Here is a 26,651-nt window from a genome sequence, read left to right on the forward strand (position 1 = left end):
TCATCAAGAATGTAACCATGCGAGGATAGTCATCTTGTGGAAAAGGAAAGCATTGGGCTATCGGGGATATGTCCTCTACGGAGTAGGGGTCAGTCATGGTTAATAAGCGAATTAGCCATTCTAATTCCTCAACATTTTCCTCTCTGGCTAATACATCTATATGATCCCATTCAGTTTCAATTACAGGATAGCACATGTGAAATATCTGAGAAAGGTACATATGATACCTCTCATCAAAGGCGGGAGTGGATGAAGTGTATGATGATCGTGCATCTGCCATATATGCAAACACAGATATAGCATCAGTAGGTTTGTGAGACAGGTCAATCTAGTTCTTGATTGTATACGGATATTTATCCTCTTTTTGTGCTCTTGCTCTTTTTACTATTTTTTGTTTTTCTTTTCTTTGTTTTGTTTTTTTTTTATAATGTATGAAGCTATATATATACGTCCCCTTGAATTTGGCAATTACATGGTCAGGGGAGAAGGTTAAGGAGGAAGCATTAGAATGTCGAGCGTGAGTACATGCTCCCCCTTTCTTTGGGTAGATCATATTATTTGCAATGATGTTGCAGCCTCTTGGAACCAATTTGTCCAGCGGGTCATAGGTTGTGATGTGGGCAGATAGCTTTTTATGACCCTTGTGGCCACATCCAATTGCAGAGATGGTAGTGTACGCTCCCATTGACGAATGGAGGAAATGGTTTCCATCGATACTATTACAAGGGGAGACGTAGGCTCATCGGTTTTTTGTTGGGTGTTGACAAGAGTAGGTGTAGAGCATGTAGAAACTTCTATATGAGTGTGTGCCTGGCATGAGGAGCTAGAAGCTTCATGTGGCTCCCCCCTTCCTGAGCTAGGTGGTAATGATCGATATCGTTTGGGAATCCAAACTAACTCTGGAAGTGGTGCGGAGCACTCTGTTACCTTTCCCTTACCACGGTCTTGAATTGTCATTGGGGTGGCAACAATTGGTTTGCAAGGTTTAACAGGTGATGTAGAGGGATTCACCTTATGTTTAGGGACCCAAATCTGGTCATTCCCCTCATAGTACCCTTGGGCTACTAATAATTTTTTAGGGATCCATCGCGATGTTACATTGCCCTTTCTCGGGTGGGTAGCTACTTTCCTTTTACGAGGCTTCTTGGTGGCTGAACGAGATTGAGCAGGGGAAGTAGCTGTTAACGAAGCTTTGGGGACCCATTTGTATGTACTCTTTGGCATAGTAAGCGAAGCTTTAGGGACCACCTTGCCTGTTTCCACTCTTGGCGTTGAAGCGTTAGAGGGGTGGCCAACAATCAAAGATGGTTTTGCCACTGGACTTTGTGATTTTTTGTTATCTAATATTTGAGTGAATGACTTAGGTGCAGGATTTTGAGCGGTCAGACTGAGTGTTGGTTCTTGCGTTGTGACTCGTCTGGTTGCCCAATCGATATTGCACTTGGTGGCCATCATCCATTTGCGCCCTAAGTTTACAGTCCCTTCCATGGTACCAGCAGGCATAACCAAAAAGCTTTGAATTATGGTTCCCTTGTCATAAGCAACCGGAGTGTGCAGAATTCCTGAGACAGGGGTTTTCTTCTTGTTGATTCCTTGAACTTGGATAGAACTCTTGGTTAAAGGTGGTTTTCCCAGTTGACACCACACGCCATATGATAGCAAATTGTGTTGAGCTCCTGTATCCAATAATGCATTATACAGCACCTCCCCGTAAGGACTCTGTAACTCAATTGGGTACCTTAGAGGTGGGTCAGATTCCAGTGCATCCTCTTCTGCTTCCTCGAAAAATACTTGCGTAATTCCCAAGTTGGCTTCTCGTTGTCTCTTAGCACGCTGTTGACGTTCTTTGGCTTCGACTCTTGCTTGTATCTTTTTAAGCTCAGCCTGTTCTTTAGCTGCCTTCTTTTGATGGATTGCATGTAACTCCTCTTGGCTCAGGGGGTCATAGTACCTTTTGAATTTACTCCCATTAAGGAATCCAATGGTTTCAACTCCGTCTCGAGAGTCTCCACTCTAATGGTACCTTGCGGGGTAATTTCACATACTCTATATGGTCCCTTACCAGCATATTTGAGCTTCTTCTTTTCATTTCGCACTCCATACATCAGGACTTTATCCCCAACCTTGATGTCCTTGTCCTTTAGATGGCGATCAAACCATTTTTTCCTTCTATCCTTCTCCACAAGGGCATTGTATACAGCCAATTGTCTTTCTTCGTTTAGCCGCTCAAGGATATATAGACGCTCTACTAAGAGATTACCATCCCAACCCTCTTGAGTAGCAACACGAAGACTAGGAATGACAAATTCCCACGGCATGACTGCTTCTTGGCCATATACCATTTTGAATGGTGTGCAATTAATAGCCACTTTGTACGCAGTACGATAGGCCCATAAAGCTGTCGTGAGCTTTAGATCCCAATCCGTGCGATGAGCTTCAACTGTCTTTGTCAAAACAGAGATTAATGTCTTGTTTGTACTCTCGGCTTGGCCATTCGCTTGCGGATAATAAGGAGTAGATTTATGATGGGATATCATGAAATTTGTTGTGAGCTCCTTAATCACTTCATTTATAAAATGCGTACCATTGTCGCTCACAAGTTCAAAAGGACAACCGAAGCGTGTGATTATATTTTCAAAGAGGAACTTGGCTGTTGTCCTCGCATCTGCCTTACGTGTCGCTTTCGCTTCAGCCCATTTGGTCATATAGTCAGTGGGCCACAATAATATAGCGAGATTGTGTGTTTCGGGCCGCTGGGCTAATCGGACCTACAAAGTCTAAACCCCACTTTTCAAATGGTTGGTTTACTTTGATTGGATGTAGGGGCATCTGATCTTTCCTCTGGGGTTTCTTATATCGTTGGCATTCATCGCAACCCTTCACAAAGAGTGATGCATCTTGGAACATAGTGGGCCACCAATACCCTGATTGTAAGATCTTTCGCGCAGTTAAGTCTCCTGAGAAGTGACCACCGGCTACGCCCATATGTGCCTCTTGCAAAATGTATAGATACTCATCCTCTCGGGCACAACGCCTAAGAACGTCATCCTTTCCTCTTTTATAAAGAGTCCCGGCCATCAGGCAATAGGGTTCGCATTCCTTGATCAGCTTTCGAGCTAGATCTTTACGAAGCTCCTTGGGTGGAAAGCCATTAACCAAAAAGTTAACAATCTTCTCACTCCATTCAGGCATTGTCTCCACCATGAACAGGGAAGTGTCAGGTAAGTCATCATCAACCCCCGTAGGAGCCTCACCATTAGGTATGCGAGACAAATGATCAGCCATAACATGTTTTTTGCCAGGTCTCACAACAACAGTGAAATCAAACTCAAGAAGAATCAATAGCCATCGTGTGATTCTTCCTGTGGAGCATGGTTTGTTTACCAGATACAACAATGCTTGATGATCCACATAGAAAACAAACTTGGTGGCAAGGAGGTAATAACGAAATTTCCTTACTGCATATATCATTGCCAACCCTTCTCGCTCCGTAGTGGTGTAGTTCATCTCAGCATCGTTCAACTGGCGACTGGCAAAGCTAATGGGGTAGTCTAGCTTGTGTTCTCCAGGTTGAGTTAACACACACCCAATAGCAAAGTTTGATGCATCAATATGCACATGGAAGAGTAAATCCCAGTTAGGCATTCTCAAGATTGGAGCACTCGCCAGGGCCTTCTTTAATAGCTCATAGGCACGGTCACATTCTTCGGTCCAAATAAACTCGATGAGAAGCTTATACAATGGTCGAGCTATCTCGGCGAAGAATAGAATAAACCTTCGATAATAACCAACGTGGCCCATAAAGCGTTGGACTCCCTTGTAGTTGGTGGGTGGTGGCAATTCCAGAATGACCTTGATTTTACTCTCGTCCGTGGTGGAAATGCCATTTTTGGACACTATATGCCCTAAGATAACTCCGTGTTTAACCCAGAATTGGCATTTGAAAGGATTCAAGGAGATGCGATATAATCTACACCTTTCAAATATTTTTCGTAAACACATCAAGTGCTCATCCCAAGAGGAATGAACACAAAGATCATCTAAGAAAGCTTCACAGAAGTCCCTTAGATATTCCTTAAAGGCCGTGTTTATCAATCGTTGGAACGTTGCAGGTGCATTGGTCAAGCCAAAAGCCATGACGCGAAAGGCAAACACTCCAAACTCCGTGATAAATGCTGTTTTAGCTTGGTCCTCCGACTGCAATTGTGATCTGATTGTAACCCGAGTACCCATCTAAAAAGCTATATGCCTCCTTGCCTGCCACTCTTTCAAGCACATGTTCAGAATATGGCAAGGGATAATGATCCCTTCTGGTGGCTGCATTAACCTTTTTGAGATCAACGCACACTCTAAGTTTCCCATTCTTCTTTGGTACGATGACTATCGGAGACACCCATTCTGAGTGCTCAATAGGGTATATGAATCCACATTTTACAAGCTTTTCAATTTCCTCTTGTACAATCTTTGCGTACTTAGGATTCATTGGGTAGGGACGTTGCTGGACTGGTTTAGCAGTGCTAATCATTGGAATTGTGTGTTGCACCACCGAGGGTGGAACACCCTTCATATCATGATATGTCCAAGCAAATATGTCCTTGAATTCTTTAAGAAGCTTCGTAAGTGCAGCTTCTTCCGCCTTGGTGAGGTCTTGAGCAATATAAACTGGTTTAGACTCCTCACCCGGATCTGCTAAGTCTATCTCCTTAACTACCGCAGGGCCATCGTAGACACCGCTACTCCCATTGGTAGGCGTTCGTTGGGCTTTTGTGTAGACCACTTTACGTTCCCCTGTGGGTGAATGATTTGAAATGCTCGGGTGCGGGGTGTAAGTCTACTGGTTCTTGTTGTGCCAGGCTTTTTTCTTTCAATTCCGCTTCCTTTTGTTGCTGAGCCAACTCTTGGTTTTGCCGCCTTCTTGCAGTACGACTTAGTTTCGGTTTCTCTTCGATTTCTAATTGGGCGACGTCATGAGGTTGCGGAATACACCACATGACACTTTGGAGATATTGTCCCCAATTATTAGCTATCTTTCGATGAGCATCAATGGCTCCTACATAACTGAGCCATTCTGCAGTGGATCTTTCCTTGTTTATTGCAGTGCGTACATTAGCTCGATAGCGTTGGCGCTTATGTCTCATTTTCTTCTTACCAAGTTTTTGATTTTTGTTTCTATCAGATTCGGACTCACTTGGTCGATCTTCACTTTCGGATGAACTGCAGGAGGCCACTGTCCTAGGCCTTGAGCACCTTGCTTCCACATTTGGGTGAATATTTGATTCATTTTTCCCATCAAGCTCAGGGTCAGTTTCTTCTTGAGATTCATACTCAGAGTTACATTGATCAGAGTCTTCGCTACTTTCAGTGTCGGTGGAGTTTGCCACATTCTCGCCATCAGGAGTCAAGTGCATAACACCTATCATGTTTATTGGCACTAACGGTGGCATATCTTGCCCCTCAGGTGTTACCCAGCTTGTGCCTCTATTCCCCCACGTGTCTATGGTTGCCGCTAGGTGTACCCAATCCACGTTATCCGACTCAGTCATACCCGGTAGAACATCCATATAAGGAGAATCTTTCCCATCATCAGTCTCTTTTTTGCATGTATAGCAATATCTTAATGGGGTAGAGTGAATAGTGGTATCCGATTGATTATCAATGATAACCTTGCTTCCTAAAGGATGCGCACGACCATTCTCAAGATCAACTCGAATGACAGAGTCCTGGAATTGTAGATAGACATGGTTTTTCGACCAGTCATGCACCATTTGTGCTTCCCTCATGAAAGGACGTCCTAAGATCATTTGATATGACATAGGATGCTTGGAGAAATCCATTACAATGAAGGTATGTTTTACCTTGTATCCCAGGACCTTGATCTTAAGGTCCCTTAACATTCCAATAGGTTTAGCTATGGTTCCGTTTGCCATCTTAACCACTATGTTTGTGACTTCGAGGTGAGGCCTTCCCATAGATTCCCAACAGTTTTTAGTCACAATGCTCATGCCAGCACCACCATCAAGGATTCCCTTTAGAGTTAATCCCTTGGTAGTAATGGGGAGGGTGGCATTAGATTCGTCACCTTCAAAGTACTGTCCCAACTTGTTCACAGGTATTTCCACGACCGAATCTTCATCAAAGTTGGGTTGTAGATCCCAATGTTCCCCTTCATCTTGAATCGTGTCGGGTCTATCCATATTTGCAAATTGTGGTAACCCCGCCTTTAGTTCTCCATTGAGAAATGCCCGAAGAGCTAAGAATAGCTTAGGATCTCCGTATAATTTGGATATGATCGTGGTTCTGATCTCAGAGGACATGAAATCCATTAGCTTAGACACATTCAACGGTACTTTTCGAGACATCGCCCCTTGACTAGGGACTGGTGAAGATGGAATCACTTCCTCTTCGATGGGGTCAGGCATTCCCTCACTAAACATTCTTTCCAGCAAGAAGGGTGTTTGCCCACTTCCGGATGTCCTATCCTCACTTTCTTCCCGAATGATACTAGGTATAGCTAACGGTTTATGGTTCCGTGAGGCTGAACTTGCGTAGGAAACACTGTGTCTGGAATTTTGATTTTTCTCGAGTTTGGCTCCAGTTCTCTTTGTGTTTCTTCCACCAAACCCCTTAAGTGTTGCACTTGTTCAATCTCCTCAACTGGGTTTGGGTAAGTTCCAATCTTTTTCTTGAGGGTTTTTGGCCCACGTGGCTTGTCTTGGGGAGTCTCAGTCAGTTTGGGTGGTCGAGAGGGCATTAACTGACTTGGTTGTGGGGCCGAGGAAGTTTCCTTCTGTTTTCCCTTATTTATGTACTCGCTTGATTCTCCTTCATTGAGCTCCTGAGTGGGTTCCTCCCTTAAGGTAGTGGCTTTGGTCCCCATGGTTTCTATTGAATCGGAATCATCTTCAGGATCATTCATATACACGGGGTCGTCTCCTGTCCCTATGTTAGTCTTTGAACTAGGCTTGGAGCTCGTGGCATTAAGCGATCTCTTCCGCCGTGTTTTCTTTTTCTTTGCCTGAGCGATTGATGCAGTATCCCTCTCTTCAAGAATGTAGTTTTGATTTTGAAGCATCGATCGTGTAACTACATTCGCGGGTACAACAGGTGTGGTTCCTCGTGCTTGGTTGGTGACCTCAACCAAATTCAATGGCGTAATCTTGGGTGCATTAGGATTATGTGGACATTGAGCGATCAAATGATCTATGCCACAACGATTACATGTAAGTACCGGCATTCCCGATGTGCTCCCTTGATTTGGTTGCATTTGAGTAGCGATCTTCTATAGCCTATTAGGGCACTCTGCTACACGATGCGATCCACCACACTCGTAGCATTGAAGAGGTGGTCTCCTCGCCAAGGTATTAAGGTTTTGCCCTCTTGTGGCGAGAGCAGCCGCTTGATATACAGGCTTGACTTGCCCGAGATGATCCTCCATGTAGTACTGGGGAATCATTTCAAACGTATCAATCCCGTATGGAGCAGTAGGGTCTATCTCCTCTTCATAATCCCCATATGCACTATGTGACTCACAACCCATCTGGTTTATTGGGGTAATCCTTGGATGTGGAGGTTGTGGTCCTAGCACTGGCGGTGGTAACGGCACAGACTGGACTACATTTGGATTCCTTGGAACTATGTGCTGTGAGTGACGGTTGCTCGATAGGTTGTGCAGGCATTAGCGCGGGTACTTGAGGTATGTTTGACCAAGCTAGTGGTGCCTGGTTTGCCAACATTCGCTTAAGTGTTAGGCAATCTTTAGATTGATGGCCATACTTACCACATGCATTGCAATTTCCATTGAATTTGACTCTGAATGTGGGACATTCACTTGTGCTATGTGGTCCTAAGCACACCGAACACCATTGTTGCTCTCTCCTTGGGTACATATGGCTATTCTGAGGAGCTCGATTATCCCTAAAGTATTCTTGGAGAGCCTTAGTAAGGTCGGTCTCACAGACATTTCAGATATCTTGGGCTCCTTGGCAATAGGTTTTATCGTCATTGGCTCGTGCCCAGATACTTGCGAACTAACAGATTTTGTTTCTGAAGACACCTTTTTACCTGCAATCATCAAGTTGTCTTCTAACTGGATTGCATTGGCCGTGACTGCTTCCCACGTTGTAAGACCTCTAATGATGAGGCCATTGTAAATGTCCTCGTGGCGCAATCCTCGGATGAATCTATCGAGGAGTTGGTTGTTATTGAAGCGTTCATCGGGAGTGCAGCGAGAATTTAGATGCTTCAATCGACTTATAAAGTCTCTCACTGACTCCCCTTCCTCGCGTTCAGCTTTTTGGAGTTGAGATGCTACTCCCCAAAGCACACCCTCACGTATGTATTCCTTCAAGAACAATCTCTTGAGAGTGGGGTAGTGAGTGCGCTCTTCAACCCTTAAGGTTCGATACCAATCTCCGGCCTTCCCACTCAAGGTTAAGCCTAAAGCTTTACACTTATGCAGCTCATTGTGCTCTTCCAAGGAATCACACACGTGTTCAAAGACTTCAATGTGCTTCCTAACATCCTCGTCACTGAAGTTTTGAGTGAGCTTAGCCACTTGTACTGCCTTGCTTCTAGGTTCTCTCTCAGGCATACCCCGCATGTTTTCTGCAATGGATCGTCCGATCGTCTGAGCAAATGCTGCGAGATCACCTAAGTGAGCAGGCATAGTTGGTGGAGGCACTTCTGGGATAGCCTGGCTGATAGGAGTTGGCGTTGGTCTGAGTAGGTTGGCAAATGACGTAGGATATGATATGTGGCTAGGCCTAGCTCCTCTTGGATAAGGCGGTCGTGGAGCATACGCCATTGGCATACCAACAGGCGTAGGAGCTACTTGAGCACGAGTAGCAATAGGTACATAAGGCCGATAGGCACTGGCACGCACTGTTGTAGGTACTGTTCCACTAGGTAGCGGTGTCGTACTAACTACGCGGTAACAGGTGCACTTTCAACTATGCTCATCATTGGGGTAGGCATTGCGGATTCCCTAATGGAAAGTTGAGCCAAGGTTGGGAAGCTAAAGTTACTGCTCGTGGGCTCAACCTTGTTAAGATTCTAGAAATGGGATTGGTCATGGTGAAGGACATAGATTAAGCATAAGATTAAGGTGGATTAAACCACACTAAAAACTCCATGACTAGAGAGAGAGGGAGATTGCACACTCAACACTATTCCCTTGTATTCCATATCACAATGAACCATACAATGATATAGGCTCTCTAGCCTTATCCCACTTTACACATCATCATCTATGTGGCAACTCCTTTTCCACTTCTTTTGGTCAACACTCACACACCATACAATATTACATGTGGCATTCCATCTCACCACAATATCTTGCACCTCTAGGGTGCTTTCCCACATACACACATACACACAATATCTTGCACCTCTAGGGTGCTTTCCCACATACACACAATATCTTGCACCTCTAGGGTGCTTTCACATATACACAACACCGCGATTATATCTCTCAACACCCCCTCTTAATCGAGGTGTTTTACAACTCACCCATCATCCATCATCCATACAATGTAGCATTGCACAAACGCAATTGCTATCTCTCAACACTCCCCCTCAATGATACATTGGAGTGTTTATCAACCAAACATGTGTGCCCGTGTCTACCATCTTAGACACCTAGTCCATTTTGAGTCGACTCATCGCTCACAGCGGAACCACTGAGTCCGATTTGAACATGGAAGTTCGGGAGGGATCCAACCCATGCGCATGCACCTCACACGTGCATCGTTCTTGCACACATCACAATAACTACCATTTCGAGCTTCTAGGTGAGCTCAGGCAGGTTACCCTCATACCATGGATGATTACAAAAAAAAAATCTCGTTTTGAGCTTCAAGCTCGGGTACGAGCTTCAAGCTCGGGTACGATTACCCTTCTCATTCATGGGTGAGAGAAAAAAAAAATACAATCATGGCTGAAGCCGGGCAAGGCATCAGCTACATTTCAAGAAGAAATATCATCTCAAAAAAGGCTTCAAGCTTCACAAATAATGGTGTGTGTGAACGAACCCTTATAATCAATAAGGGTTTAAAGAACCAAACAAAAAATTAATTAATTTTTTTTTCGAAATGCTCTGCACCCACGCGCGTTGAATGCGCCTGTGAACGCCGCGTCAGATTCCCTGACGCACAGGGGTCGTCTTCTTCTCTTCCCGCGACTGCTTCTGCACAGCAGTTATGGCGTCTTCTTTCTTTCGCCTGCTTCTCTCTCTGGCTGTTATCGCTGCTGCCTCCTGCGCTGCTTTTGTCTTGCGCTTCTTTTCAGTCGACTGTGGCGTGCTCTCTAGCCACTCTTGCCTCTCACTGCCAGTAGGTGTAGCTACTGCTTCCTGCGCTGGGCTACCTCTGCAACGGTGCCGACCTTCCATGGCAACCTTGTTGCTCAATCTACCTGCATTGCTTGTCTTGCTAGCTAAGCTCCTCAAGCTTTGTCTGCCACAATGCCTCCTAGTGACCGTTCAGATTTGTGTGTCACAAGCTACCAGTTACACTCTCTATCTATCCAGGTCTGTGCCTGTCTCTCGTGGGTGTCTTTCTTTTTCGTGTATCTTCTCTTGTGATGTACAGGCGCAAATCTAGTTGCCGACTGCTCCCATCTTGTTGCTTTGATTGCTCACTGCCTCTTTCTGCAAAACAGTGGCTTGAGCTTCTCCTTCTTGCTGTGCTGCTGAGTGATGAGGTCGATGGCGGCTCTCTTTCTTCATGGATGATGTTGGTCATGATGTTAACATTCCTCAAAGTATATCTTCTCTCACATAATGCTGCCCTTCTATTTGTGCTTAAGGCTTTTTATACAAGCTTATCTTGCATAGCCATGCTATTACAACAATGTTTGTTGCCCTGCAACTCCTCCTTGAGGTTTGCACAACCATCAATACGGTTGTTAATGAGCTCCCAAGTGAGCCCCTCACTTTGCCTCATCCATTTAACCTCTCATTTAACCTCTCTCTTGAGGTGTTCCATTACCATTGACATAGCCTTCATGGCCTCCAAATCAGCATACCCTTCCTTCACTACATGCATCCATTCAAGGGTGCTTTTCATTTTGGTTTCTCTCAAGAAACCAAGGTGCAAACCAATGTGAAAACTCCAAAAGCTTCCACCAAACATTGCCCATCTTCTATGAGCAAAAACATGAGCATCACTCTTTCCAATGTGCTCAACCATGGACTTCTTCCAAGCCCATAACCGCTTGTCCCTTCTTAGACAAGCATTGCACCTCTTACACTCTTTGCCCAAATGCAAAGAACCATGGGATCCACAAATCCCACACATAGCAACCCTTCTCAAATATGAACATTCTTCCATGCTCAAATACAAAACTTTGAGGCAAAACTTCACAAAACCAACCTTCTTGAGACATAATCAGCAGCATATCTTCTCTTGGCAGCTTTTCCTTGATGATGATGAAGACTCCATAGCCTTCATAATGCTGAAATCTCCATTTTCAGCTTCCTTGATGATGAGCAAGCTCTCCATGTTGCAAAACTCCATTTGCAACTCTCTTGGGCAGCTTCTATGCAACCTCCTTGTTGCAAATCTCCTCTCAAATCCTCACAAATGCAAATCCAAATGATAATATGAGTGTGCATAATTTTTTTCATAATAAGCTGAAAATAATGCTTAATCAAACAAACACACAAACAAGCTAATATACATAATAATCACCCATGACCAAGAGCCCATTTGGCTCTGATACCATGTTAAGATTCTAGAAATGGGATTGGTCATGGTGAAGGACATAGATTAAGCATAAGATTAAGGTGGATTAAACCACACTAAAAACTCCATGACTAGAGAGAGAGGGAGATTGCACACTCAACACTATTCCCTTGTATTCCATATCACAATGAACCATACAATGATATAGGCTCTCTAGCCTTATCCCACTTTACACATCATCATCTATGTGGCAACTCCTTTTCCACTTCTTTTGGTCAACACTCACACACCATACAATATTACATGTGGCATTCCATCTCACCACAATATCTTGCACCTCTAGGGTGCTTTCCCACATACACACATACACACAATATCTTGCACCTCTAGGGTGCTTTCCCACATACACACAATATCTTGCACCTCTAGGGTGCTTTCACATATACACAACACCGCGATTATATCTCTCAACAAACCTGCATTGAGACTCCAGGTGAAACAACATATGAAGGGTCTATGGGACTCACCGAGGGAGTCTCCAATTGTGATAGGGTTGGTTGTTTGGCCTTGCCTGTATCCAAGAATCTCATAGGGCCAGTGAAACCTAAGTTCACTCCCCTATTTTGCCTCTCAATTTGGATAATTCTATGAATAACCTCACATATCATTTGCTGCTGCTCTTCTAGATTAGTGGCGCTAGATGTAGATCGTAGGACTTCTAACCAACCTACATGGTAGGTGTAACCCGTGTATAGGTCCGTTAGAGTCTCTGTGTGTAGATCATATTCCCAATTTTTATTGAGAAATATCCCATCCAGACTTGGTGTGCCAAACGGCTCTCTTGAAGTGGACGCAATGTCACTTCTTATGGGTTGGCTTCTAGGGACCTCTACTTTAGGAAGAGCATCGGAATGTGGTAGCTCAGTAGGGCCCTCATTAAACGAAGTGGGTAGAATATCCACATGGACACTCTTTGGGAGGGTAGGGTCTACATAAGATGTGAATGGCGAATCTACTACCCCTCCTTCCTCATTTACTTCCCTTGTCGCATGTTCAGAGCGTGTAGCTCTACTAAAGGTCTCTATTAGACGACTAAACATGCTAGATCCGGGTTGTGGGGCCCACACTGGCATGTTTTGGCCTGTCTCCTCAGGGTTCTTGGTAGGGTGCCCTTCCATGGCTTCTGAGTCAGAGGATGAGTCACTATCCACTATTCGTGGATCTTGGGTTGCACTCCCTTGAGTTCCAGCCGAAGGCCAAGATGCTAACGTGGAAGGATGGTGTGAGCCTGCGTAGACTGAAACGCTTTCTAGTGGCTCAGACTCCAGCACCCGACCAGAGCGTAGATGCATGTGACGTGGGTACCCTATGTGCGTTGGTAACTACCCTTGAAACTCACACAAGTGGTTTCTTAGGTGTTTCGCACCCCGTTTTTACTTGTTTTTGTGTTGTTTTTAACCCGTTTTTGACCCCCTTACTTACGGTCAAACCTGGACTAGGGCGTGTGATAGCTCAAAACGAGCGTATCGTTCAAAGGGTCCTAGTGTGCTTTACAGCACCGTGTTCGCCTATCTAGAGCTTCTGTAGTCCTCAAAACAGTCCGTTTCCCTTGGGGGGAAGGGGCAAAAGCCTATTTGCTTGTGGAGGAAAGGGTGAGGGCTTTATCCCACATGCTCACTTTACTCCTTGGGGAGTGGGCTACATATAGGGCACAACTTCCCATAAGCTCTCACTTGAAAGAAAGCTATGGAGGCTCACTCTCCTATATATATATATCAAAAGACCGAGACCGAGACCGAGACCGAGACCGGGGTCGTGGGTCGATTGGGGCTCTTTCTTTTCAAATTTTTTTTTCTCCAATTAGAAAATCTTTCCTCTCCGCATGTTTGGTTCTTTCTTTGAAAATAAAATTTAATTTTTTATTTTTAATTTTTTTTTAATTTTTTTTATTTTTTATTTTCTATTTTTTTTTGTGAGATAAGTTCTCTAGGGTTTCCTTAGGGTTCAGCCTTGGCCGCGGCGCAGTTCGCACACACAGCGCAGATCTGGGGATTCAGAAATCTCTCTCACACGCAGAAACCAGATAACAGAACGCACGCCCACACGCGGAGCAAAAATGTAACAAAAGAAACAGAAATGCAACATAGAAACACCTTAACAACAAACACACAGTCGCTTTCCTACAGTGTAGATTAAACTTCACGCAGCAGCCGAGCTGCAAACTGGAGCTTGGTGCAGGGCAACTCCCCGGCAGCGGCGCCAAAAATGTGCGCTTTTGTCGCACAGGTCGTAGCTGGGGACTTGCCAGACACCGTATTGCGAGCCACGAATGGCTACAAGCATACAACCAGGGAAGGAAGCTCAAACAGAATGCCAAAGGGTGTGTCACTCACCGCTCAACCGTCGCCTTGAAGGATTCCCGCGTCGCAACCGTGAAGGAGGAGCCGCCGTCGCCGCTCTACCGCCTCACCGCCGCCACCGTGCCGCTACACAGTGCGCTCGATCGCTCTCTCACGCTCTCTCTCTCTCTCTCTCTCACACACACACACACAGGAGAAGGAAACCAAAGAGATAAGGCAAGAGCACTCTTGTATTCACAACACATGAGAATCAGGATTTTAGGGTTACATTTGACTCTTATAGGTGACTTGGCCGTTCACACTTGGGCGCCCATACATGGCCGGCCGACCCTAACCCTTATCCTACTGATATCCAAGGTGCGCCTCTCATCGGCGATCACCCAATCCCTTTATCCTTAACATATAGTGCCGACAAGCTCGGCCCATGACTCAGAATATTTAAATTAATGAAGTGAAATATAGTACGACTCAATGTCCGCCATGGGTTAACACACCATCACGCGAGCGAAGGTCCCATAGGAAGCACAATATTCCTCCTCACATTATGGTGAATCGATTCACCATAACGCGAGAAGAGGTCCTTGACGAAGCTGCAATTTTATTTGCGTTAGGGAAAATAGATTCACTACAACGCGAGGAGGAATACCTGGCTTCCTCTGGCATCTCCTCTCACGATATGTTGAATCCATTCACCACACAGAGATTTGGTGTTTAAGACCGACTGTCTCTTGATTCATTGCTTGAACTAATAATTTCCATGTCTTATCTACTCCCTTGAATTTAGCCATGGCACAAGTTCAAGTCGAACGAAGAGATTAGAGAAACACTTGCAACTCTATTGTATGACTTCCTCTACAAATGTGGACATCATGATTTGCACCCTTTGATTTCGTTGATGTTCAATTGCGATTTTTCTTTGGAGAATACATTTTCTAGCCATCCCGGATACTTTGAAGAGGCAAAGCAAGAGTTTGATGAGCTCACAAATGAAGATACAATGATGATTGATGGGAAAAACCACATTCATTTTAATCTCAAGGTGTCGCCGGAGAAGAAGCAGAGGTTAAACAGGGATTGGCACAAGGTACCATGTGATAAGAAGAGAGCTTTGCCATGCCCTTTTCACAAAAGAAAATGCCGCTTGATGGAATACTCTTATGCCTTCTTATGTTTCTTGCACATGAATGAGCAATTAACAGATGAATGTACAGAGCCGCATGCGACAAATGAAAGTGAAGACACGGTTTCTCGTCAGGCTAGTCCCACCGTTGAGGATGTTGCTGAAGAGGAGGACACTCCTCATGTGATTGAGGAGTTCAATGTTGAAGAAGAGAGGAATCTCAGTTCGGCGGTTGATATTGAGGCAGTGAGAGAACAAAACACTGACGTAGGCCAGCTTGTGATTGAATCAGATGACTTCTCCCCCATTCCAACGCCATTAGTCCCCTCCTACCAAGTAGGAGATTCAGAGTATATATTGCTGACAGACATACAACATGTATTAACTTAAGGAAGGACCATTGCATAGCTTTCATAGCCCAGAATCTGGAGGTTGATGATAATTTTGTAGATGATGATGGGATAGATAAGTACTTACTAGTGGATAGCCATGTGAAAGACACCGAGTTCCTATCTGCTACTACAGCAACACTAAAGATGATCTATGCTGATGCCCTTAAATATGAAGGAAAAGATGCCACAGAGGAAGAGCTACAAGAAGCAAGGGAAAGACTGAATATTACCAACATGGGAGAGTTTAATTAGGGATGTGCCAAGTAAGATAGCAGAAACCGTTCCTAGTTCGAGCACTAATTTATGGCAAGATGCCTTGCTTGAAGCAGATGAGAACCAAGAGGTTATTTTCTTTTCTTGTGTTTTCGTACTTTTGTTGCGGATTTGGCTTTATCAACTTTGTCCTGAATTGTTTGGTGATGTTGTTTCTGGGCTAATGCTCTTTTATTTTTTCAGTTGGAAATATATGAAGGCACATTCCTCAAACGTGCTTCAGGCAAGCATATGGCGGGATTGGGCCACAATTCGACACTAGGAACATATATACATCGCCTAAAATTCCCTCAAATTATGATATTTCATGCTAGCTTCTCCAAGGACAATGCAAGTTTTCCTCTGATGGTGATAAAGACTCTATCCAGGTATTTAGGTGGCTATCAGTTAAGACTGAATGCAAACAAGGCAATACTTCTGGAGCGGCAAGCAGCTGTTCGAATTTTTGGGGAGGAGGGACCAGGAGTATATTCATTGAGATGTAAATATTATTTAACATATGCTGCTTACGGCTTGGCATGTGGAATCACAGATCTTAATTTGTTGAGTGATTGCGGGAAGAAGCATCTTCTTAGAACAGCAAGGCCAATGGTCCCTGTTGTGCCATTGATAGAGGATGAAGAAGATGTTGTAGAAACTTCATCAAAAAGGGCTCGCACGGGCTGGGGAAAGTCTTTGCTCCAGAACAATAGATTTAGATTGTTCCAGTTGTTAAGAAGTTTCTTCATATTTCTCAATACTCTTCTTGCTTACCACCATTAAAAACTATGAAATGTATATATATTGAAAACATTTATATGGGACATAGATGAAAGCTCTTATTCTTTTAAAATCTTTTAAAGTTACATCATTGTTTTATAATATGTATTTCAATGATCAATTTTCTTCCACACTCTGCCCTATCTTTGTCGTTGTCTTAGCCATTCAGCATGATTCTGCCTTCCCTGTGAGGAGACATATATTGATCGTCTCCGTTCAGCCTGCATCTCTCTTATTGCACATGACACAGCTGATTTAGACTGTTTGATCTTCACAAGAGCCCTCACTTGAATCTGCCTATACCACCACTGACATAGTTGCTTCATGGGATTACTTTTCTTCACTCCTCCTCCATGTTGAGTGGCCCTTTGATAGGCACAACGTGCTTGCCAATGAGATCTTTCCATGCCTTGGGTAGACCAAATCCCAAGGCTTCCAAACTCTTCTGCAAAAAAGGGTCCATGTGCATACAAAATGTGCTACAAATGCTCAACAACAACAAGACATTTAGTATCGTACAATATATTTTGAACAACAATAAAAACTCAAAGCTGTAGGTATTCAAGTAATAACCATGTATTGTGTCAAGTTTATCGCACCCCATGCCTTTTCATAGCTAGTGTAGAACTCTGTCACTCACAACTGCCTCAAATTTCTCAACATCCCCATCTTCAAACCTTGCTTTTTGCAACAAAGGTGCTAGGCGATCAAGTGCCAACCACGCCTTGGCCTTTGCCACCCTTGCTTGTCCTGAAGAGCCTCGATAAGGTACAGCTGCATGAAGCTTCCTCCACACCTCAAAATCTGTACCCAGATGACCTCTCTGGGTATGATTAGATAAGAACTTTCTGGCTTTTGCACCTCCAAAACATGGTTTGCTAGGAACATTTCTTGTCTTCCCCGATCTTCTCAAGTCCTTCTCAATCTTCACTTGACCACAATGTAAACCTGCATCTGTAAGAACTTGCTCTATTTTTTTAATAGTTCTTTCACTCTCTAATGTTGGTTTCATATTCCATGAAAATTCGATGTACATGTAGACTAGTTTCTCAATTATTCTAACCAGCGCATGCAAAACACAAATATGAACTCTGATCAAAGGGATAGCAAGAATTGGATCCCAATTAGGATCCACTCCTGGAGCATCACGATTTAGGGCTTCATGCCTATTACTGATTGCATTTAGGCATTTCCATTCTCTCTCTTTTCCTCCTTTGGAGACACCTCATTTGGTCATGTAATACAGGCAAGGATACTTGGCCATTGCTCTTTGGGAAATACCAAACATGCATTTCAAGGTTTTAAGATCTACAGCCAGATGCCATTCAACCTCATATTCACCATATCCTTCTACATAAAGCTTTTCGCCAGGATAGTGGAAGGAAGCTCAGTTTGGTTAAAGTACTACTTTAGAATTTCATGGGTCTCTGTTGGAACCTGTTAACAAGAGGCCAGTTAAATTGTCTACAACATCTAATTGATAGCAACATAATATACTTTTTAAAAAAAATAGATAGAACGTCACCTCAAATGCAGCCAGCCACCAAATCTCATTTTTAGATTGTACACTAAAGTGCCTCTCATTAGCATTACTGATACTTGCATCCAAAGTTCTATTCATTAAAGTCAAGCTAACCCTTTCCAGCTTCTATCCTTTGGTCACCTCACTCTCATCAAGTTTTAAAACAAATTTCAGCCTTCCATTGCACTCATTGTACACTGATACTTGCATCCAAAGTTCTATTCATTAAAGTCAAGCTAACCCTTTCCATCTTCTATCCTTTGGTCACCTCACTCTCATCAAGTTTTAAAACAAATTTCAGCCTTCCATTGCACTCATGTACACTGATGTCATAAAATTTCACCATAGCCATTTGTAATTTTCGAACATCCATAATGAAATTGTTGAACTCTGTAAGCTCTATGATTTTCTGTTCCCCACTCTTTTTAGTCACTGTCAATGTACTAGACACGTGACAAGGCTCTCCAACAAGTTCGACCATTCCCAAGTTGAGAATATTTCGAGCTTTGTTCACGTGAAATGGTTTTGGAATGGGAATTACTGTTTTTTTTCCAAGCTTAGAATTGAAACCTTCTTTAACTTTATTAAACAACATCCTATAAGACTTTGTGCTTATGCCAGCCATGTCATATATACCTTGTGCATCTGCAGGAGTAAATGCTTCACTCACCTTCTGCAAGGATTGCTTTGCTATGTATGATCAAAGTCTTGCAAACTTAGGATGATGTATTGCTGACTCCGTGATGTCTTTTGTCAGAACTTTGCAGAACCTTGCTCTTTGGGACCCACAACATCTGTGACCATCCTCAAGCAACAACGATAGCTATTTCAGTCCATCATTCATCTAACTATACCACCCCCACACCCAATCTCCCATCTCCAAAAAAGGAACTAAAGATGAAAATGAAAAGTGAGTGCTCAAAGAAATTATAGATCCCAATACCTGCAAGCTTTTACACGACGCTTCCATTGGCCACTTCCAACATTGAGTTCTTTCAATGGTTTGAACTGTCTCTTGCGTAATCGAGCACCCAATGGAGTGTCTTTCAAATATTGTAATTTTTTGTTGAACTTTTCAAGTTGTTTTCTAAGGTGTGCATTCTCACTCTCCAAAGTGAGATTATTAATTTCTCGAACTGCCAAAATTTCATTCTTCTCTTTAATAGTGTCCTACATCTTACGAATAGTCTGCTGCAAATGATCAATCTCTTTTTGTAACCCAGAACAAACTTTTGCTTTGTCCTCATATGAAGCTTGTGATCCATGCCAAGTAAAAATTCGCACCTTTAAGCATTTTTATTCTGGCATCTCTATCACTCAAATGTCTTTCAAAGATACTTTGACATTGGCCAAACAATCTTTTGCAATATCCAAGCAATCCATTTTCACCCACACAAAAACTTGCCAACCCAAAGAATGATGGAGATTGAGAGGAGGTTGGATCTGGTGGGTAAATACTACCATCCAACCATAGGTCCATATTTTTCTTTCCTTCATTTCAAAGCTCAGTAATGTGGGCTTTGCATGCTGGCCTAGACCAATTTCTCTTACAGCAGGGAGCATAATTGGCTTCTACTTGGAAGTGGATATCCACCTTTTTCTTCTTTTGTTTTACAGGTTCCATTGCATTGTTCTGTGCTTTAACAACACCAAAAAGCATCATGAACTCACACTTTAACCAAAAGAAACCAAAGATATTACACTTATCTCCCGTGAAGAAGATTGCTTCATTAAAACCAAAAGACAACATCACTAAATAATACCTCCTTGTCCATCAAACAAACTTGTTGGTATCCTGGATGCACCAAAATGTACACAATACTTGTAAGCACAACCCTCACTTGAAAAAGGTAAGAAATGGGATTGTTATTCATGCACAAGCAGGTATGGCACATGAAGAACAAATTCTTTTCCATCCTTTTTCAAAACTTGCCGCCTTGAGAAGAAGAGAAAATCAAAAACTTCTTGCTCAAAACAATTCGGATTTGGAATGGTTGTGGTTGTGGTTGTGGTTGTGGAGTCGGGAAGACAATGAGGGAGACAATGCAAGATGATGGGTTGCAGGGACGAAGTTTGGTTCAAGTTTGGTAAGCAAAGTTGGCTTGGTTCCATTCAAAAGTGTAATGAAGAAAGAGAGTGGTGACTTTTTCCAATAAAATAAGGCACCATAGTGGGAATAAAAAACTATACTTGAGAGGCATTGTTTTGAATAAAAAAACCCTACATGTCAGTTAATGGAATAAAGAACTCAAAAATGATGCACCTACCCTCCAATATTATATGTGGGTTTATTGGCTTGCTTTGTCCACATCACCATCCCAAGGGATCTCTTACAAGGCCCCTTTTTTAGTCCAAATTTTCCCTAATGGCCCTAGGGCAAAGCTAGATTCTCTTAAAAGGGTAACTCTTGCCATGAACATGCATAGATGGGCCCAAGGTCCATTCTACCATGCAATCGTGAGAGATTGGCTCTAGGGAACACAAGAGAATCTAGCTACCACACACAAGAGTATCTTTCTTGGCCCTACGGCCAAGCAACCATGAACAAATCTACATCATCTTTGATGGTCCTAGAGCCAAGCTAGATTTTATTGAAAGGTAGATTGGCCAAGAATGTAGATTTATTCTTGGTAGCTTGGCCCTAGGGCCAAGCTAGATTCTCTTACAAGGTAGCTTAGCCCTAATGCCAAGCTAGAATCTCTTGCAAGGTAGCTTAGCCCTAATGCCAAGCTAGAATCTCTTGCAAGGGTCACTCTTGGCATGCACATGCATACATGGGCACAAGGGCCATTCCACCATGTAATCTTAAGAGAATGGCTCTAGGGAACAGAGGAGAATCTAGCTAACACACACAAGAGAATCTATCTTGGCCCTAGGGCCAAGCTACCGTGAATAAATCTACATCATTTTTGCTAGCAGCTTGGCCCTAGGGACAATCACTCAAGAGAATCTTGCTTGGCCCTACGACCAAGCTACCATGAACAATTCTACATCATCTTTGTTGGAATCTTGGCCCTAGGGCCCATTTGCAAACAAATATGATGTTGCTTTGTTGTTGGTAGCTTGGCCCTAGGGCGGCTAAGCTACTAGCAAAGAGGATGTAGATTTGCTCTAAGAAGCTTGGCCCTAGGGCTAATCTAGATTCTCTTGAAACTGGCTAGATTATCTTGTGTAACCTAGGACCATTCTCTCAAGATTGCATGATAGAATTCTCCCCCATAAGCCATTCTACCATCCATAATGTGCTTTAGGTTGGCCCTAAGGCCATTTTTCAGTCACATTATGCATGGTAGAATGACCATGTGGCATTCTAAAACACATTGTGCTTGCAAGGTTGGGCCATTCTGCCATGCATATTCTTGCTATATTACACATGGACATGTAGGGAATGTTTTATGATTATGTTTTATGACAATATTACGTTAAAATGACAAGGATGGATGTTCAACCTAGATTCAAGATCTATATGATGCTAGCAAAGGGATGTGTTGGTATTGGTTGCGTGTCTAGAGTAGATCCAACTTGTTTTTGCAGTGGTACAGAGATTGGGCAAGGGAATGTTTCTGTGTTTGTGGAGGAGTGTGTGAAGGATGCACATCTTCCCTTTCCTACAATTGATGCACATCTTCCCTTCCTACAATGGATACAAGTGAGCTAAGAGGTGCAAGCTGGAGTACTGTTGTCTGGTAGCCTAAGATGTTGTTAAGGCCTTTTGGTGACTTTATGAGTTTTGGAGGGTCTATTGAAAGTGAAGATAGACAAACAGATCTTATGGAGCCTACAATTGTTGATGTAATGCCAGTAACATCTTTAGAGAATGATCTAAAAACTTAGGAATCTTGGAAGAACAAAAAGGTCCTTTTATGGGATGAGAGAAAGACTCAAATGATGTACAAGGGGTTGATCTTGTATGTGTTTCCAAACAACTGTGTCAGCTTTGAGAGTGGCTATTGAAAGGGCACACGCAAGTACCGATGTGGATAGCATCAGCATAGTTAAGTGGCCCATTAAACAGACTATAATGCTAGACAATAGTCTTAGATTCACTTGTATATATTGTCAGTAAAGAGCTACAGATATACCCACGATATATACAGGTAGTCACTCACGGTCCTTGAAGCTATAAGGTAAATACCATCATATCTAGGCCTCAAGCAAGTCAGGGATTCCATACAATTGTGGTACTTCCATCTGAAGAACCAATTTCCAATTTATGAATCTTTATTCTGAATATCAATTTGTGTGAATTTCATCACACAATTACAATCTTTAAGTGCTGGTACTTCATAAATTTTTTACATTTTTGGCTTCTCAGTTGTCCACTTTAGACAATTCACTCTGATACCAGCTGAAAGATCCCTGCCCCCTCTATGCAACGAATTCTGGGGTGCTAGCAATGGAAGTAGCACTTCTTGCGTAGTGTAGAACCTCTCACTTGGGCCTCACCCACCACAGATATCCAGACAAGAGAATAATCCCTCGGTTCTTCCAAAATCGAGGAACCCGGAAAACTTCCCTCACCCAAGCAAACATGCAATTCCTCCAGATATTTTTATTCTAATGTAGTCAAGATCCTTAACTAACCAAACTGATCCAATCGAGCCTGTAAGTCACATGGTCAGATCAAGGAAGATACTTGTACTTAGATAATAGAGACCAACACATAATAGAATTGAGTCTCATTTTAGGGATCCATCAGTCCAGCCTCTAACCCCATCCAATCCCATGGGTTAGCCAACCGCCCACCACTGTAGTGATAGGATCTATTTAGAAATTTGGTTATGTTTTGTCCCAAGTACCAGGGAAAAGAGTTCCCAGGCCCCCTAACCGGTGCTTCAAACCAACTTCAAGATAGTCACACCACTTACACACCCAATATGAAATTTCTTGTTTCACAAATTCAGCCATCTTTAAAACAATCTTTTAATGAAACCATAGTATCACTGATCATAATCCTCCAAAATATCTAGCTTGAATTCTAATTTCCAATCATTCCTTCATCGGTGTACCTATGGCATCATTGGGTTGAGGACCAGCAAGGACAATCAACCAGATCCATGCCCGAGTTGAGAAAACAACTCTAACACCTTGTTCCATTTTCTTCCTCGACGCACACATGGGTATCTTTGACGACCCAGAGCCCGAGCACCGTATGGTCAGCACCTTTTAGGCTCATGCAGGTCACCTTTTAGGCTCATGCAGGTCACCTAGCGCTTCACTCATAGGCCGCTTCCTTGGTCCCTCATCCACCGTACTGAAAGCTCACCATTTAAATCGAACCGAGGCTGGTTAAGACCTCAACCGACCTTGCTATGCAAGACATCCTCCATTGACTCTCCGTCAGCTGTTACAACTTTATCACTTAGGTATCTATGATCTCATTCACAAGATGGTCCAAATGCTTCCCCAGCATTCTTGACATAAAACAGGTCATAAATATAGTTTCTAACGAACTCTCATCTTTTCACATTGTTTCGCATCATTTCTCGTTATTCCACATTCTTCCAAATCAATTCACTTTGCTTATTCCACATATAGTCATATCTATTCCCATCATCCTTCATCCATTCTCATCCAATCATATCATATTACATCTCATCACATCTATCCATATCACATCACATCTCATCACATCCAATTACATCTATTCAGATCCTCATCACATCACATCCATCCTCATCACATCTCATCCATTCACATCTACCCATATCCACATCACATCCATTCACATCTACCCTGATCCACATCACATCCATTCACATCACATCTCATCCATTCACATCTACCCTATCCACATCACATCCATTCACATCTACCCAGATTCACATCACATCACATCACATCCGTTCCATTCACGTCTCATCACATCATATTCACATCCATTTACATCTCATCATATCATATTCACATATCACATCACATCCATTCAGATATCATCACATCACATTCACATCCATTCACATCTCATCGCATCCATTCACATCTCATTGCATCCATTCACATCTCATCACATCCACTCACATATCATCACATCCATTCATATCTCATCACACCCATTCACATCTCATCACATCCACTCACATCTCATCACATTCTTTCATATCTCATCACACCCATTCACATCCATCACATTCATTGCATCCACATCACATCACATACATTCTATCCACATTTATGCTTATCACATCACATTCATTCCATCCATATCATGTCACATTCATTCCATCCACATTACATCACATCCACATCTATTTACATCACATCTCATTCATTCCATCCACATTACATCACGTCCACATCTATCCACATCACATCTCATTCATTCCATCCACATTACATCACATCCACATCTATCCATATCTCATCACATCCATTCACACCTCATCTCATTCATCCACATCCATCCATTCATTCACATTCACATCTATCCACATCCATCCATTCATTCACATGCACATCTATCCACATCCATCCATTCATTCACATGTACATCTATCCACATCCATCCATTCATTCACATTCACATCTATCCACATCCATCCATTCATTCACATGCACATCTCATTCTCATCCATTTACATCACATTAATTACACCATTCACATATCATCACATCTATCCACATCCATCCATTCATTCACATGCACATCTCATTTGTTGAAAGAACGATAGAGGGGGAGGAGACACACACACAGGAGCAAACCCTAATGTATATTGCAAACCCTAACCATAGAGGGAAGCCATGTCCACTCTTACACAAAGCATAATGCCATAAACCATAATCCACACAACACACTATGAGTTGTGTCCACACTCTACTAACCCTAGCTAATGTCCACACACTATGACCAGCTGGACACGCGGTCATTTATGTCCCTAATCTGCCAGCACATAGCATAGCTGGCTCACACTGACATTGAGCTTGAATCTCAACGGCCCCCTCTCAAGCTCATGATGTACTGCCGATGAAGATGTAGATGAGCTTGGGATATCAAGACTCTCAACACTCCCCCTCAAGCTCATCCCATGTACTCCCAACATAGTCCGGAAGTACTCAAACTTCTCCCTGCTAAGTGGCTTCGTAAAGATGTCTGCCACCTGCTCATCAGTCTTCACATAGTGAAGATCAACTGTACCATCCAGCACCTTCTCTCTGACAAAGTGATAATGGACCTCTATGTGTTTGGTCCTCGCATGAAACACTGGATTCTTTGCCAACTGTATACTGCTCATGTTGGCACAATGAATGACAACTTTGCCATCAAGAGGCTCACATAAATCTGCCAAGAGACTCTTTAACCAAACTGCCACACAAGTAGCAATGGCTGCACCCCTGTACTCAGCCTCTGTACTGGATAAAGCAACTGTAGGTTGCTTCTTGCTACTCCAACTCACCATGGCACTTCCAAGTGTAAAAGCATATCCACTAATAGACCTCCTGTCATATGCGCTACCTGCCCAATCAGCATCTGTGTAGCCATGTATGTCCAAGCTTTTACCACTCTCATAAAATAAACCATAATGTGCTGTGGTCTTCACATATCTCATGATGCGTCTCACTGCATCCAAATGTGGTTTCCTGGGGCTCTGCATAAACTGGCTGACTAGCCCCACAGCATAACTCAAATCCAAGCGTGTGATAGTCATGTATATGAGACTACCAACCATCTTCCTATACATAGAAGGATCATCCAATTTCTCGCCATATTCAGCCCGCAACTTCACATTTTGCTCCAAAGGTGTACTCATAGGCTTACACCCTGTCATGCCATACTTTGCCAACATATCCAATGCATATTGGCGCTGTACTAACCAAGTACCTGCATGATCTTTTACCACTTCAATTCCAAGGAAGTATCTCAACTCACCAAGATCTTTCATGTCAAATTGCCCACTCAAAGCTTTCTTGACATGCATCACATCTGCACCATGATCACCTGTGATGATAATCAAGTCATCCACATAGATGACTAGTAAAACAATCCCATGCTGTGTCTTCTTCACATAGAGTGAAGAATCTGCTGTAGAAATCTGAAAACCAAGTGAGATAAGAAATCTGCTCATCTTATCACTCCAAGCACGAGGTGCTTGCTTTAGACCATACAATGCCTTTTTCAATCTGCATATGTGAGTGGGATATCTAGGGTGTACATACCCTTCTGGCTGTGCCATGTACACTTCCTCTTGTAGATCTGCATTTAGAAATGCATTTTTGACATCCATCTGATGCATTTTCCAGCCATTAGCTGCAGCCATAACAATGACTGCTCTCACTGTGCCCATCTTAGCCACTGGACTAAACGTCTCATCATAATCCAATCCTTGGGTCTGTGCATAACCCTTTGCTACCAATCTTGCTTTATGTCTCTCAATAGAACCATCAGATTTGCACTTCACTTTGTAAACCCATTTACATCCAATAACATTCTTGTCCTTTGGTAATGCAACCAAATCCCATGTATCATTATGGACCAATGCGTCCATCTCAACATCCATTGCTTTCTCCCATACATGCTCTCCAATAGCCTCTGTATAGCATGTAGGT

At 43.0% G+C, this 26,651-nt stretch overlaps 1 long non-coding RNA gene across 2 annotated transcripts; it reads right to left on the bottom strand.

Annotated features, from left to right (window-relative positions):
* Window positions 1-9,158: 9,158 nt before the first annotated feature.
* Window positions 9,159-12,124, bottom strand: LOC147628064 (uncharacterized). 2 transcript variants are annotated; one of them, XR_015268405.1, is made up of 4 exons: window positions 12,066-12,109; window positions 11,836-12,018; window positions 9,387-9,425; window positions 9,159-9,339 (listed from the first exon to the last, which is right to left on the bottom strand). It is a non-coding gene; the product is annotated as an uncharacterized LOC147628064 (long non-coding RNA). The 2 variants fall into 2 exon arrangements; XR_015268404.1 differs by having other exon boundaries at window positions 11,836-12,124.
* Window positions 12,125-26,651: the final 14,527 nt, after the last annotated feature.

This window comes from Cibotium barometz, chromosome 20, assembly GCF_041138505.1.
Source record: "Cibotium barometz isolate CiBa-2024 chromosome 20, ASM4113850v1, whole genome shotgun sequence".
Lineage (NCBI taxonomy): Eukaryota > Viridiplantae > Streptophyta > Polypodiopsida > Cyatheales > Cibotiaceae > Cibotium > Cibotium barometz.